We start from the raw sequence: 14,803 nt of genomic DNA, 5'->3' as shown, positions 1-14,803 counted from the left end.
TAGGGAATCCCATAACCTGACTGTCCTTACAGTAAAGAACCCCTTCCTATGCTGATGGTGAGATCTCCTTTCCTCCCCACCAATGAATCACTCATTCCCCTCTCTTGGTAGGGAATCACATAACCTGACTGTCTCCTCCTTGAGATGACAAATGAACACGGATCAAATTCATACCTGTGGCTCGGCTGCTTCAGAAGATGAAATGAATCAGGTTTCTTAGATATTTATAGGTAGGTTAGAGAGCTCCCCAGTGTATCACGGAGCAGAGGGACTAAATTATTTCACCATTAAGTACCCTGAACTTATAACAAGAGGATGTTGCTCCTTTTCTTTTCCCAGAAGGGCAGTGGGGCTCATTTGCTATCTAGAGTAGACCGATCATTAAAGCTAATGCCACAGTTAATCAAGGGTTCCACATTCTAGTATTAACATGTTGCCACTTACACAGGGTGTGTAACTCCCAGCACCATGCCCCAACTCCTGCTTTCCCAAAGTTTCATTGGCCATGGTGTTCCTCCTGGACATCCAACAGGTCTCCCTCGTTGTCCTTATTCCTGTCATGTGCAGCTCTCAGCACCAGACATTCCTCATATTCATAAAACTCCCACTTTGCAATTACTGTAGAATTTACTCAGTGAGTGCACTTACAAACAGGACTTTACTTTACACCTTACCCAAATGGTGCAGTTGGCCACCCAAAAACCACTACATGGTGCTAAATTATTATTAACAAATATTTTAAAGCTACAACATATTTCACAGCACTGTACAATAAATTGGTTCTTACACTGAACATACAGTTTGACAACCAATAGATCAAGAGGGCCATGCTCATTGGAGCTTACGATCTAAAAGATAGTGGGGAAGTTGAATGTACTACCATGGTACTGATTGTAGTATTGTCCCATGGGAGACACAAATGTCTGGGAGGGCCGTACTGACATGGAGAGGCCTAGGAAAGGAAAATCATGGTAAGTATGATGCAAATTTTCCCTTTTCCCCTGTCCTCTCCATGTCAGTACTCACCGGGATGTAGCAAGCTCCCCGGATCTATAGTGTGGGATAAAATAACCACAGACATTGATTTATTGCTTTCCGGAAGCACATCTGAGAACACTGGCGCCAAACTGAGCGTTCCTTGCTGAGGAGATATCCAGCTTGTAGTGTGAAATAAAGGTATTGGATGATGACCATAAAGCCGCTCTGCAAATTACCTCCATTGGAGTCCCTGCTTCAGCCGACCATGAAGCTGCTTGCCCCTGGTAGAGTGAGCCCTAACGCTTGCCTGGACCTGAGTAGTTTGAGACGAATAAGCCTTCTTAATGACCAGTTTTATCCAACTGGAGATGGTGTAGGAAGAGGCTGCTTTTCCCTTATTCTTTCCCGCAGGGACAATAAAAAGGTGGTCATTAGTTCGTGTGGCCTCACAATAAGATCTTACCACCGCTGCTACGTCTATTGCTCGATAATGTTGGTCTTCCTCTTCATCTGGAAAGGATGGTAAAGATAACTCATCTTTTAGATGGAAAGGAGATACCACCTTGGGTTTGAATGAAGCCGCAAATCTCAGGACTACTCTATCACGAAAAAACACTGGACTGGTGTTGTCTCTTGGCCGAGGTGATTGCCACCAAGAACACAGCTTTTAACGTCAGGAACCATAATGACACCTCTTCTGTAGGATGAAAAGGGTGTCTGGACAGTATCTGTAGTACTAAGGGTAGGTCCCATTGCGGGCAAGAAGGTCTCTTTGCTGGCAAGATTCTAACAGCTGCCTTGAAGAAGCAAACTACCAATGGGTGCTGGGACCAGCGTACCTACGAGAAGGCAGATAAGGCTGAGACCTGAGTCCTCAGGGTGCTTACGCTCAAGCCCTTATTCAGGCCTGACTGCAAAAACTTGAGCAATTCCCCAACTTTGAGGGTTGCCGAAGGTATGCCCCTAGTTTCTCTCCAGAACCTGAAACATTCCCAGGTTCTCCCATATCTGCTATTGGAAGAATCCTTTGAATGTCCCTTGGGCTAGGAGAGGTCCTGCACATGGAAGTTTCCATGGAGAATCCACTGTCATCTATAGTAAATGAGGAAACCAGGGGCACCTCGGCCACGGCGGGGCTATGCATATGACTTCCGCTATGTCCTCGCTGATCTTCTGAATCAGTTTCCCGATCAGAGGAAAAGGAGGAAAGATATAAGCCAAAGGATGGATCCACCTCTGACAGAAGGCATCTACTGCTAGTGCCCTGTGCTCAGGATCCCTTGAGTAGAACCTTTTGAATTCTTTGAAGTAGTCATCAAATCTATTGTGGGACTGCCCCAGCGTTGGACAATCTTCCTGAAAATCCGGGAATGAAGTTCCCATTTGTGCTTTTCTAGAGTGTGTCTGCTCAGGAAGTCTGCCCTTTGGTTCTCTCTGCCTGGAATATAGACTGCTGAGAGATCCTCCAAGGCTTTTCCCGCAATTTCAAAGAGAGGCTCTACTTCTCGCATCAGTGAGATGCTTCTTGTGCCTCCCTGCCTTCTGATACAGGCCACTGTGGTCGTGTTGTCGGAACAAATCATTAGTCTTTGGCCCTGAAGTTGACCGCTGAAGAACCAACAGGCTGCAATTACTGCCCTGATCTCTAGCACATTTGAGGGCACGTTTGAGGATGGATTTAGCCATGAGCCTTGAGTGACTTGGTTTTCTAACTCTGCACCCCAGCCTATGCCTGATACATCTGTGGTCAGGATGGACCATGGTTTCAGGAAGAGCTTGACTCCTCTGGTCAGATGTTGAGGGACCTGCCACCAGGAAAGAGCTTTCAACGTTGAAGGTAACATGATGATTATATCTGATCCTGGGAAACTCCATCCCACTGTTGAAGAAAAGGAAATTGAATTCCCCTCATCCTCCACTGGGTCCAAGGGACTAATCCTATGGATGAGGTCATCATCCCCAAGATCTTCGTCAATCTGATCGCTGGGACTCTGGGGAGTAATACTAATTCACTTGCTTCTAGAGCTTGGGTTCGTTATCTATCCTCGGACAGACAGGTACCCCTGCAGGAGTCTATGATCGCTTCCAGGTACACTATTCTCTGAGTTGGAAGAAGTTGGCTCTTTTTCCAGTTGAGATACCATCCATGCCCCTGTAGAAAGGTTATCACCTGTTCCCTGTGATCTATTAGTTGTCTCCTGGAGTCTGCAAGGAGGATAGGATTGTCCAGGTAATGGAAGATTCGGATTTTCTGCCATCGTAAAAGGGCTACCAGTACCATCAGGATCTTGGAGAAAACCCTCAGGGCTGTAGAGAGGCCAAATGGAAGGCATTGAAACTGGAAGTGAGCCGTTCCTACTGCAAATCGCAGAAACTGCTGATCACGGACAGTGACCGGGACATGATGATAAGCTTCGCGGATAACCAGGGAACACATTCAATCGCCTGGGAATAAGGCTTTCATCACTGAGTCCACGGACTCCATTCGTAAATGCTGCTTCCGTAAAGTCTTGTTTACTGATTTTAGGTCTAGAATCGGGCACCAAGCCCCCGAGGCCTTCATGACTAGGAAGAAGACTGAGTGTACCCAAGACTTCTTTTCATCCCTCAGCACCGGAATGATAACCTTCTGCTGCGTCAAGGTATTGAGACACTGGAGAAGAGCCTTTCTTTTCTTTGGGTTCCTCGGGACAGCTGAACGGTGAAAAGCTGGTCGCGGAAGGTTGGTGACAAACTCTAGACTGTAGCCTTCTTTGATCACCCTGCAAACACAAGCGTCGTCTGTGGACTGATCCCAGGCGTCCCAGAAGTGGCGTAGTCTTCCCCCAACTAGAGACCCTGGGGACCACCTCCTTCAGAAAGGACGACAGGCTGGGCCTGAGGATTTTCCTCTGGAGCGCCTAAACAATCCAGATTGGCCCCCGCGCCAACTTGACAATGACAACTTGTCATCAGAGGTCTTACTCCGAAAGGAATATGATTCTCCAGGTGTTTTTCTAGCCCTAGAAGGCAACTTGCATTTTGAGGATTGTTTCTCTGGAAACCTTCTTCTTTTCCTTTGGGGAAGCAGCTGGCTCTTTCCTCCAGAAGCCTTGGAAATCAGATCTTCCATTTTCTTTCCAAACAATGCATCCCCGCCTGCATCCCAAAAACTGATGCGGCTACAGTATGTCGCATGGGAGCCGGACGCTTTGTGAGCAGGCCAGGAACCCGGGAAGCAGGGGAACGCCGAGATTTCTTTGAGGCAGATGGCAGGCAAAAAACCCCTGAATCACCAGGGAAAAAAGGCCGGTTCCAGGGACGCCTTATGGGCAGGTCCCAGCTATTCCCTCCTAAAATAAAGCGAGCTCCTAGAAAAGGAGCAGAGCATAGGAGAAGAACCAAAAAGACACCTTGGGGAGTGAAAGTGAGACCTTTATTGATTGTGGGAGGGTTCTTCTGATGGGGCATGAGGGGAGGGGCTAGTTCCGGTGAGTTCTGACATGGAGAGGACAGGGGAAAAATGTACACTTGGACAACAAAGCAACTGAAGTGTCCACTTTAGGAGTTCAGAAGTTCAAAAGGAAACATTTGCTTAAAACTTTTGCTCATCTTGGTTCTTTTCTCCGGATGTGTCTGTTCATCCACAAAAATGGTCATGAACCCGTCACCCTACCATGACACTTGTGTAGAATAGGATCTACACTCTCACATAAAATACAATTTCTTCCTAATACAGGCCCTGTATCCTCTTTGCTTTGTGAAGGATACTGGCAATTTTAACGCAGGGCCTCCACCTAGTGGCCATTACACCTCATTAGGACAAATAAACCACACACATGCAATGAACAAATGTAACTTTATATAGAAATAAAGGAAGGCAAGAATACAGTAATAACAAGATCGCCCCTGCCCTGGGGAAGCCGTGTGGTATGTCCAACCCCTTACAGGAAAAAGAAGAGTAAAAGAAGAACAACAATTGGCCATAACACAGAGCAAGGATATCCATAGAATTATACATATTTGGTATAGCCCTGCTCAAAAGCACCTATAATGTATCTTTAATAATATATGTTTCTCATAGATTGCTCTATATCATGTAGGGATGCACTGAATCTAGGATTCGGCCGAATCCTTCTGAACCAAATCCGTATTTGCATATGCAAATTAGGAGCAGGGAGGGAAATCTCGTTACTGTTTTCCCTTTCCCATCCCTAATTTGCATATGCATATTTGCATATTCAGTATTCAGACAAATCTTTTTTTTTGTAACTTATATTTTATTTCTCATCAAAGAAGAAAATACAAAGCGATAGCATGTTTGGTACAGTCATTACACGTGGATCAGAAGAAACAATATGAGGTCTCAGTTACACATCAATGCCCAGTGCTTATTCTCACAGTCTGTATTATACATGCTAGTCTGTACATGTACCAATTAGCATTAAAACAGTTCTATAAAATTATACAATAAAAGAAGAAGAGAAAAAAAAGACAGAGAGAGACCAACTAGAGAGAGAGGGTCGGGGACCAGTAGGGAAGGGGGTCCTAGTTCGCTAAATGCAATTGATATTGTCCAAGTATCCTACAGAGTTGGATTTGAAAGTAGTTCCCACGGAGACCAGATCTTGAGATATAAGGGGACTTTATTTTGCAGTCTAGCCAAATTATATTCATACTGCTTGACAGTATTAACCTTTCGCTTCACTTCTTGTAGGGAGGGGATAGAGGATGTTCTCCAGCTGGCAGCTGAAAGTATCTGGTTAGCCAATTTTTGCATGTGTTTTGGAAGATGTTTATATGGCTTCCCCAAGAGTACATGCAGACTGCATTTATCCAAAATCTGGTGGGTCACCTGATTTAGCAGGTGTATGACGTCGTCCCATAATGTCAATATTTTGGGACAGAACCAGAAAATGTGAGGCAAGGTTCCCAGGTGCCCGCATTCCCTCCAACAGTTAGAGGAAGTACCCGGGAATAACCTGTGGAGCTTGACTGGTGTGTGATACCAAAACATTAAAATTTTAAAGGGATACTGTCATGGGAAAAAAAAAATTTTCAAAATGAATCCGTTAATAGTGCTGCTCCAGCAGAATTCTGCACTGAAATCCATTTCTCAAAAGAGCAAACAGATTTTTTTATATTCAATTTTGAAATCTGACATGGGGCTAGACATTTTGTCAATTTCCCAGCTGCCCCATGTCATGTGACTTGTGCCTGCACTTCAGGAGAGAAATGCTTTCTGGCAGGCTGCTGTTTTTCCTTCTTAATGTAACTGAATGTGGGACATGGGTTTTTACTATTGAGTGTTGTTCTTAGATCTACCAGGCAGCTGTTATCTTGTGTTAGGGAGCTGCTATCTGGTAACCTTCCCATTGTTCTGTTGTTAGGCTGCTGGGGGGGGGAGGGAGGGGGTGATATCACTCCAACTTGCAGTACAGTAGTAAAGGGTGATTGGAGTTTATCAGAGCACAAGTCACATGACATGGGGCAGCTGGGAAATTGACAATATGTCTAGCCCCATGTCAGATTTCAAAATTGAATATAAAAAAATCTGTTTGCTCTTTTGAGAAATGGATTTCAGTGCAGAATTCCGCTGGAGCAGCACTATTAACTGATTCATTTTGAAAAAAAATTTTTTTCCCATGACACTATCCCTTTAAGATATTTTCTTGTTGCCTGACACAGGTAATCCCACGTTTGGTGTTATCCGGGATCGCCTCCCATTCCTTAGTTTCGATCCTCCGCCCCACACAGTCATCCCATTTTTGCATATAACTATGTCTATATCCCGTGTCCAGGGAAGGGTTAATTAGTAGTTTGTAAATGAAAGAGTTTAGACCTTTTTGGGGTAGTCCCTGAGCTGCTAGGCGTTCAAAGGGGGTGAGCTGCTCATCTCTCTGTGGTACCAGCAATGGGGTACAGTAATGTCTTAACTGGAAATATTCGTACCATGAGAGTGGGAGATCTGGTGCTTTGTCCTTTAATGCCTCCCTCGTTGGGAAGGTGCCATTGGCCTGTGAGGTCAGATCTCTTAAAGTGAAAAAAGGGGCATCTTTCCATTGCTGTACATATTGTGGGGTTAAAGCTGGTTGGAATTGAGGGTTACCCAAGTGGGAAAGTAGTAGGGACGGGTTTGATGCTAGCTTACATTTCAATCTCAATTTCAAGTTTTAATGTAAGTTCTGTAGTCTTAATCATCAGCACTTTAGGTCTAACTTTACCTAAGCTGGACCAAAGCCATGCGTTAGGATAATCGGGTTGGAAGTGGTGTGTTTCAATATTTGCCCATACAATGTCAGAGGACCATCGTGACCATGCCAACACCTGGCGAATTTGAGCTGCCTCATAGTAAAGTTTAAGCTGGGGCACCCCCATTTGAACCAGGGTTGTTAAGGTGTTTCTATTGATTCAATGTCTCTTTTTTCCCCATATAAAGACATGAAATAGTGTCTGGATCTCCTTTAGCACTGTCTGGGGAATAGGAATAGGTAGAGTCTCAATGAGATAAAGATATTTTGGGAGGATAGACATTTTAAGAGAGGCTATTCTACCCATCCAAGATATGGAATATCCAGCCCACTTCTGAAGTTTAGATTTTGTCTCCTGGACCAAGGGTGGGAAATTGTATCTAAAAAGGTCACCGTATTTGGGTGTGATCTTTACCCCCAAGTAGGTGACATAGTCTGTCCTCCAGTTGTGTTTAAAAGTGGCCTGCAATGCTTCCAAGGATGGAGTAGGGATAAGTAAGAGAAGAGCTTCAGTCTTAGTCACATTGATTTTATACCCAGAGAGAGTGCTATATGTGTCTAACAGCTTATGTAGGGATGGAAGGGACACTTGTGGGATGGTTATCTTTAAGAGCACATTGTCTGCAAAGAGAGCGATTTTGTGATGGTTAGGACCAACCTCCACTCCTGAAATGTCTATATGGTTGCGTATATGGGCGGCTAGTGGTTCTATGCTCAGTGCATAAAGGAGGGGTGAGAGAGGGCAGCCCTGTCTGGTACCGTTGGAAATCTTGTAATCCTCTAATGCCTGGAGAAAAGGTCCAGTTAAGTTAAGGTGGCAGAGAAGGGTAAAAAGGTATGTCCAGTCTAGGCGGTCAAACGCCTTCTCAGCGTCTAAACTCAGTACCAATGCTTGTCTTTTTTTGCACTTCCAGTATGTTAAGTAAGTTAATTACTCACCTTGTATTGTCCCCTGCCTGGCGACCTCATACGAAACCCACTTGGTCTGCATGGATCAGCTTCGGCAGGAAGGGGGCTAGTCAGCCAAACCTTACGCAAAGGATTTGGGGGTTTGGCAGAATTTAAAATAGTGGATTCGGTGCATCCCTAATATTATGAATTAGATGGTTTTTATTTAGGGATGATAGACTTTCCAAAGAATTCAGGCAAATCTTGAAAGGAAAGATTACTCTACAAAAACTATGTAAATGTATGATATGCCAAAAAAGTGAGCAAAATATGTTTAATATCTGGCTCTAAGTGACACGGTTAATGTTACGTTTAACCCACTGTAGAAATGACTCGTTAGATTATGATGTATTGTAATACACAAAAGCCTTGAATATCTTGCAAATTATATCCTTATAAACGGTGAGTTCTGATGTCATCAGTTGTAAACTGAGTAGTGATTTCTTTTCTGTCACATGACTCACTGAAATTTGTATTATAATAAATAAAGTAATGTAGACCCCTCTCTCTCTCTATATACGATACAATAAACGTTTCTCTTTTTTCAAATTCTCAGTAGGGAATTGAAGATTTAATAAGCCTTTAATCAGGCAGTCCCCTGAAGTTTTGGATAGCTAAATGGGCCCTAATTTACAGTTGGGAAGGGAAGGTATTTTCCTTTTACTGGGTTAAACAATCTTCCTTGTAGTTCAGTAACTGACCAGTAGATGTCATTGTTCTATTTTATAAAAGGAGGACCAACATGTGCTTTGCCTCTTTCTTTGGATTCCACCAAATGTAAATGCTGAATATTTGTGCTGAGTACTATGCTCCTGGAGGTTGTACCCAGGGCCGCCATTAGAAATCGCGGGGCCCCTTACAACAAAATTTGCCCACCCCACACCACAGTGAGACCACACAGGGCCCCCCATAAGTTAAAAAAAAACATTGGGACCCAAGAGAATAATTTTTTTTAAAAAACATTGGTGGCCTGTAGAGTATTAAAAGAATACTTTGGTGGCTAGGGCTTTAAAAAAAAGATTAAAAAAATCACACATTGGTGTTCAGTAAAACTGCACTCGGCTTCAGGACTTCAAGTTTGGCTCTTTTCGGGATTTCGGGTCTTTCTGCAGCTTCAGGACTTCAAGTTCGGCTCTTTTCGGGACTTCAAGTTCGGCTCTTTTCAGGATTTCGGGTCTTTCCGCAGCTTCAGGACTTCAAAATTCAGCTCTTTTCGGGATTTCGGGTCTTTCCGCAGCTTCAGGAATTCAAGTTCGTCTCTTTTCGGGATTTCAGGTCTTTTTTGTGGCTTCAGCAGTTTGGGACTTCGGCTTTTCAGGACTTTCGAAGTGGCGGCACGGCTTCGCTCTACCAATGGGAGCCTGGCTATTTAAAAAACTGAAGCACAACCAGGCCCCCCCTTTAGGCGGTGTACCCCCTGTGCCTCCCTGATGGTGGCCCTGGTTGTACCACATTCCAGTAAATAAAGTTATCATTTGTTTTAAAGGATAAGTAATCCTTTAAAATAAGTGAATGTAAAACTGACGAGGGGGTCATTTTCCCACCAGTCTGACCAGCAAGTAGTCAAGGAAGTTGTCAGGAGAAAGAAAGAGGCTGATGTTCTTCTGCTTAGGAATAAAATTAGAAACCTTTCTCACATCTTTCCTAAGCAGAAGAACATCAGCCTCTTTCTTTCTCCTGACAACTTCCTTGACTTACTTGCTGGTCAGACTGGTGGGAAACTGACCAGCAGGTGGCGCTGTTGTAACAAAATTCATTCATATTAACAGCACATGTATCCCTAAATATCTTGGAATAAAAACAAAATAAATAATGAATGTATATGACAAAAGTGCTTAGAATAGCCCCCTCGTCAGTTTTACATTCACTTATTTTAAAGGTTTACTTATCCTTTAAGGACAAGTGGTGCCAAATTGATTTAATGAACCTGAGGGTTATGGTTGTGAACACTTTTCCTCCACCAAGTCCACGTGGGCCCAGGTTGCAGAGAGATGTCTAAAGGTAAGAGACCGTCCCCTCTCTGTCAGGTAATGAAGTGGCTGCTGAGATTATAGGTGTTATTGCTATATGTTCCCACACCAATGGGCTCGCTTGTGTTTCTGAAGGAGATGTGCCCAGCAGTGAATGAGAGACGCACAGAAAACATCTATTTGGAGAGCAGCATTTGTGTTTGGGTGGAGAAACCCTATATAGACGCAAAGGAATGAGGGTCTTTCATCTGTTTAGCCAGAGACACTGGGAAAAGTTACTATTTCGTTATCATGGTGTGAAAACTGAACTGATGCATTGAGAAAACTGAAATTTGGCACCACTTTCTCCCATCTGCCTTCATTCTGCCACTACCAACTTGTTCAAGTTTCCCTCACGCCCTTAGATTAAAATAAATAAAACCAGAAAATATACTTGGAAAGTTCCATTTGATCCATTCATAGCTGTGCAATTAGTTTTATTTAGCCAGTTTTGCCACAATTCATGTTTCGGGGGGTCAGCACATTCCTTTGGCATCAAGAAGCAGCATCACCTAGAACAAGGGTGCCCAAAAAGTAGATGGGGATCTACCAGTAGACCTTTAGCTGGTGATCAGTAGATCTCAAGACACTGTCAACAAACAGCTAAAGCTGGCCATAGATGTTGAGATTTTTAAAAGATCAGATCCTCATCATGAGACCACGATCTTCTCAGAACGATGGTACGAATTTACCATCAATTAAAAAGACCAATTTGGCAGTAAAACAATGGGGAGCTGCTTGGCCCTGCAAACATAGATACATTGCACTGGGACCCACAAAGATTTTTTTTGACCTGGCCGATCAATCTCCTGACAGATGTCGGCCGAAAAATCGTAAGATGTACGATCGTTCGAATCCCACTAACCGCACAATAATTTCAAAGGATTGGTCGGGCTTCCCTAAAATCGGTCGTTCGGCAAGAAGAATCGTCGTGTCTATGGGGAGCTTAAGCCTCCTGTTTCCTGCTTTCATTAAAATATTTAGGTTAAAGCTACATAAGAAATAGTTTGGTAAATATAGCAATATAAATTCTCATAAATCAATATAATATTTAAGGAATATTTTCCATGGAACAGAATGCTAACAATGCTTTTATAGATGTAGATCTTAAATGGACAACATCAATAAAAGTAGACCTCACATTAGTGAAGTATGGGCAACTCCTGACCTAGAATTACCGGCACACGTAAATGCGAGTATTAAATAACTACCTACATATCTATAAATCTATTCAACAGTGACCACAGTCGGGCATCAGTTTAGCAAGTAAAACATATACTGAACAAATAGGTCATCAATAAAACAGAAGCCTACTTTTACAATATATGAACAGAAATAATATATATATGCTGTAAATGTGGACACCACGTCAACAGCGAACCATATTTTAAAAGAATTGTTCTTCCGTCTCTTCCATGAAGGACAAAGAAAATCAGGTGCACTTGTTGCCCCTTTGGGTGAATGGACTGAATTTGAGAGGAAAAAGGTGGCGATAGATGCACAGATAATATCGTATAATATTCTGAGCATGTAGTGGGAGACGAGCCGACTGATATCAGCAGAAGACTTTGATATTAGTCGGCACGTTGATCGGGCTGGTCGGAATATTTTGATCCTTGTAGGCACCTTAACATCGGTCGTTGTTAGTGTAGAATTCTATCGTTTTTCTATATCGGACGATTCAGCGCTACACATGTGTTACGAAATGAACAATCTTTCCTGGAAAGATCGTAATTGTAACATCTATGGCCAAGTTAACACAAGGAACTGCCGCCAATATTTAATGCACACGCCATACAGGTAACATGCCAGGATTTGCCTGCACCATGGTTTTAGTTGCAACCGTTATCAGGATCACCAAACTGTTCCATAGAGAAACCAAGTGCAAGTGGCTCGATGTTGCTGGATCTCAGTCAACACTGCTTTTTAAAACATTTGCTTTGACACAAGTGTGTGCTGAAGAATCCAAGGGGTAAAAGTTAAAGGAGAAGGAAAGGTTAAAACTAAGCAAGTTTTATCAGAAAGGTCTATATAAATTCACCAGTAACCCTATTCTATTGTGTACTCATGGGCTTCTGTATCAGACTTCCTGTTTTCAGCTTAAACCTCCAGGGCTAGGGCTTGAGCATGCTCAGTTTGCTCCTCTCTCTCCCCCCCCCTCCCTGCTGTAATCTGAGCCCAGACCTATGAGTGAGCAGGGAGAGACTAAGGCAGGAAGTGATGTCACGCCGAGCTTATATGGCAGCTGATATCCTAAAAAAAAAAAAGTTTCTAGAGCGGTTTATTCATGTATGGTAAAGCATTCTGCAGCATAAATATAGTCTTATAGCTTGTACTATTGTAGCTTATCTATTTGCAATAATCTGCCTCAGTAGCTTTCAAAAATTGCATTTATAGGACATTGCATTGGTTTAGGCATTTGGAAACGTACTTAGAAACCCAATAAACAGTATCCAGTATGAGTTGCACCCTAGAAACAACTGTCTTGTTTTTTTATATGAGGATGTTTTGTTGCCCAGAACAACTCATTTCCTGCTGTGCTATTTTTATTTTACTTCTTTAGCCAAAAATACAAGTTTTTTTGCGGACAGAGAGGCTTAGTGACAGTCTATCATTAGCATTGAGATATTGTTTTAACCAGTACGGCAGAAGGTGATTTTTACAGAATGTGACACCATTTCCATATGAACCAAGATATTGCTTTAACCTTTCCTACTAATTGACCCCTGCCACCGCCCCTTACTATTTCAGTCTCCTACATGGTGCAGCTTCCCAAAAACAATTATAGGCTTGGGGCGCGGTTATTTGTCCTATAAAGAACATCGCTTGCCCACAAACACTGACATTAACAAAGAAGGTCCATGTTGGTAGGCTGGATATCTGGGTCTATAGAGGAATAGTGACACATTCCTGTTAAGAGTAATGGCCAACGGGGATAAACCTGCACGTCTGTGGGTGATAAATCGCCTGAAAATGCTTCTCCATCTGCAATAAATTTAAATTTCTTGAGGCAAAACATACGCGTCCGTTAGATTTTTCCGAAGCTGCCCAAAGTGGTCACGAGAGGAAACTTCACGACACTTAGGCTTCACCATCAACAATTTCAATAATTGCAGGAGGAGAAACATTTCCGGTGGATTTATTACCCGCAGTAGCGCAAATTTATCGCCCATGGCCTTAAAACCTCAATGTGACGTTAATTATTTTTCACAGTGAAAAAAAAAAAAATATAACGACTACACGGAGTAGAGCAGTGATCCCCAACCAGTAGCTCGTGAGTAACATGTTGCTCTCCAACCCCTTGGATGTTGCTCGCAGGGTCCTCAAAGCAGCTGCTTATTTTTGAATTCCAAGCTTGAAATCAAGTTTTAATTGCATAAAAACTAAGTGTAATGCCAAACAGAGCCTCCTGTAGCCTGCCAGGCCTCATAGGGGCTACCAAATAGCCAATCACAGCCCATATTTGGCACCCCAAGGGACTTCTTCATGCTTTTTACATTTGAATGTGGCTCACAGGTAAAAAAGGTTGGGGACCCCTGGAGTAGAGTGATCTTGTCTACACCTAGTGGAAAATATGATCTAACCAAGGGCAGCAGCAGTGCACAGCGAGATTTTAAATCAGAGGTGCTGACAAGCTCCCAGACATTGGCCAGGCTTGTATGGAAACCTCATTGGGCCAATTCACTGGACAAAATCTTGAGCTGAAAGAAGCTCTCAAAAATTTAGCATCAACTTTATACCAGGGGTAAGTTTGGGAACAGGGAAATATGAGCCATGGCTTGGTGCTGTCCTACAAGGCTGGGGTACCAACATGAGTCTACACCCTACGGATACCCCAGGCAGACTACTGGCTATTGCTGCCAGAAGGGCAAATGAACATCAACTCCACCATGTTTTGCATGCCAACTCTGATAAGCATAAGAAACCTGAGTTGACCGACAATTTACCATTAGCCAAAATTCCCTTCCCAACGTGCAATAATGACTCAAAAGAAAACAAGGAAAACTACATAGAAATTTATTCCGAACAAGAGAACGTACCCCCCAGAGCTTTGCTATAACCATATCTGAACGAGTATAGTATTTAGCACCGCTATTATCCGCAACTGGAGGATAATGGCCCAGAACCATTAACACGGAAATTACACAGTAAAACGGTCATATGGAGCATCTGTGGTTATCGTTTCTGGCATATACTTTGAAACTAACCAAAAAAGCAATGTAGGTGGGTTTAATATTTCATATACATTGGCTAAAAACTGGAGACGAAAAAAAAAACCCAAACTCTAAAATTTCAGGAAAGACTTCCAGCGCTTAGAAACCAATTTACAAAAACATGTAAATATAAAAATATGCAAGCAGATATAAATTAATACAATTACTCTGTACTCAAGCATTACATTGTTAGTAACAAGTAATATCCCACAACCTGCAGAATTAGGCAGCACATGGAGCGGTGCAGCGGGAGAGGGCAATGGATACAAGTGTCTGTGCAGACCGGAGAAGTGCCTGAAACTGCCCCTACACCACCTACAACTAGCTTCAACGGGATCTAGCAGAGAACACCAGTACTGGTAGTTCTGATCCCACTCAAAAGGAATGTTTTTGGCTTCAGAAAAGCCACTACTCTGGGGCAGTG

The sequence above is a fragment of the Xenopus laevis genome, chromosome 2S (genome assembly GCF_017654675.1).
Source record: "Xenopus laevis strain J_2021 chromosome 2S, Xenopus_laevis_v10.1, whole genome shotgun sequence".
Classification (NCBI taxonomy): Eukaryota; Metazoa; Chordata; class Amphibia; order Anura; family Pipidae; genus Xenopus; species Xenopus laevis.
Note: the sequence above shows the minus strand (reverse complement) of the source record.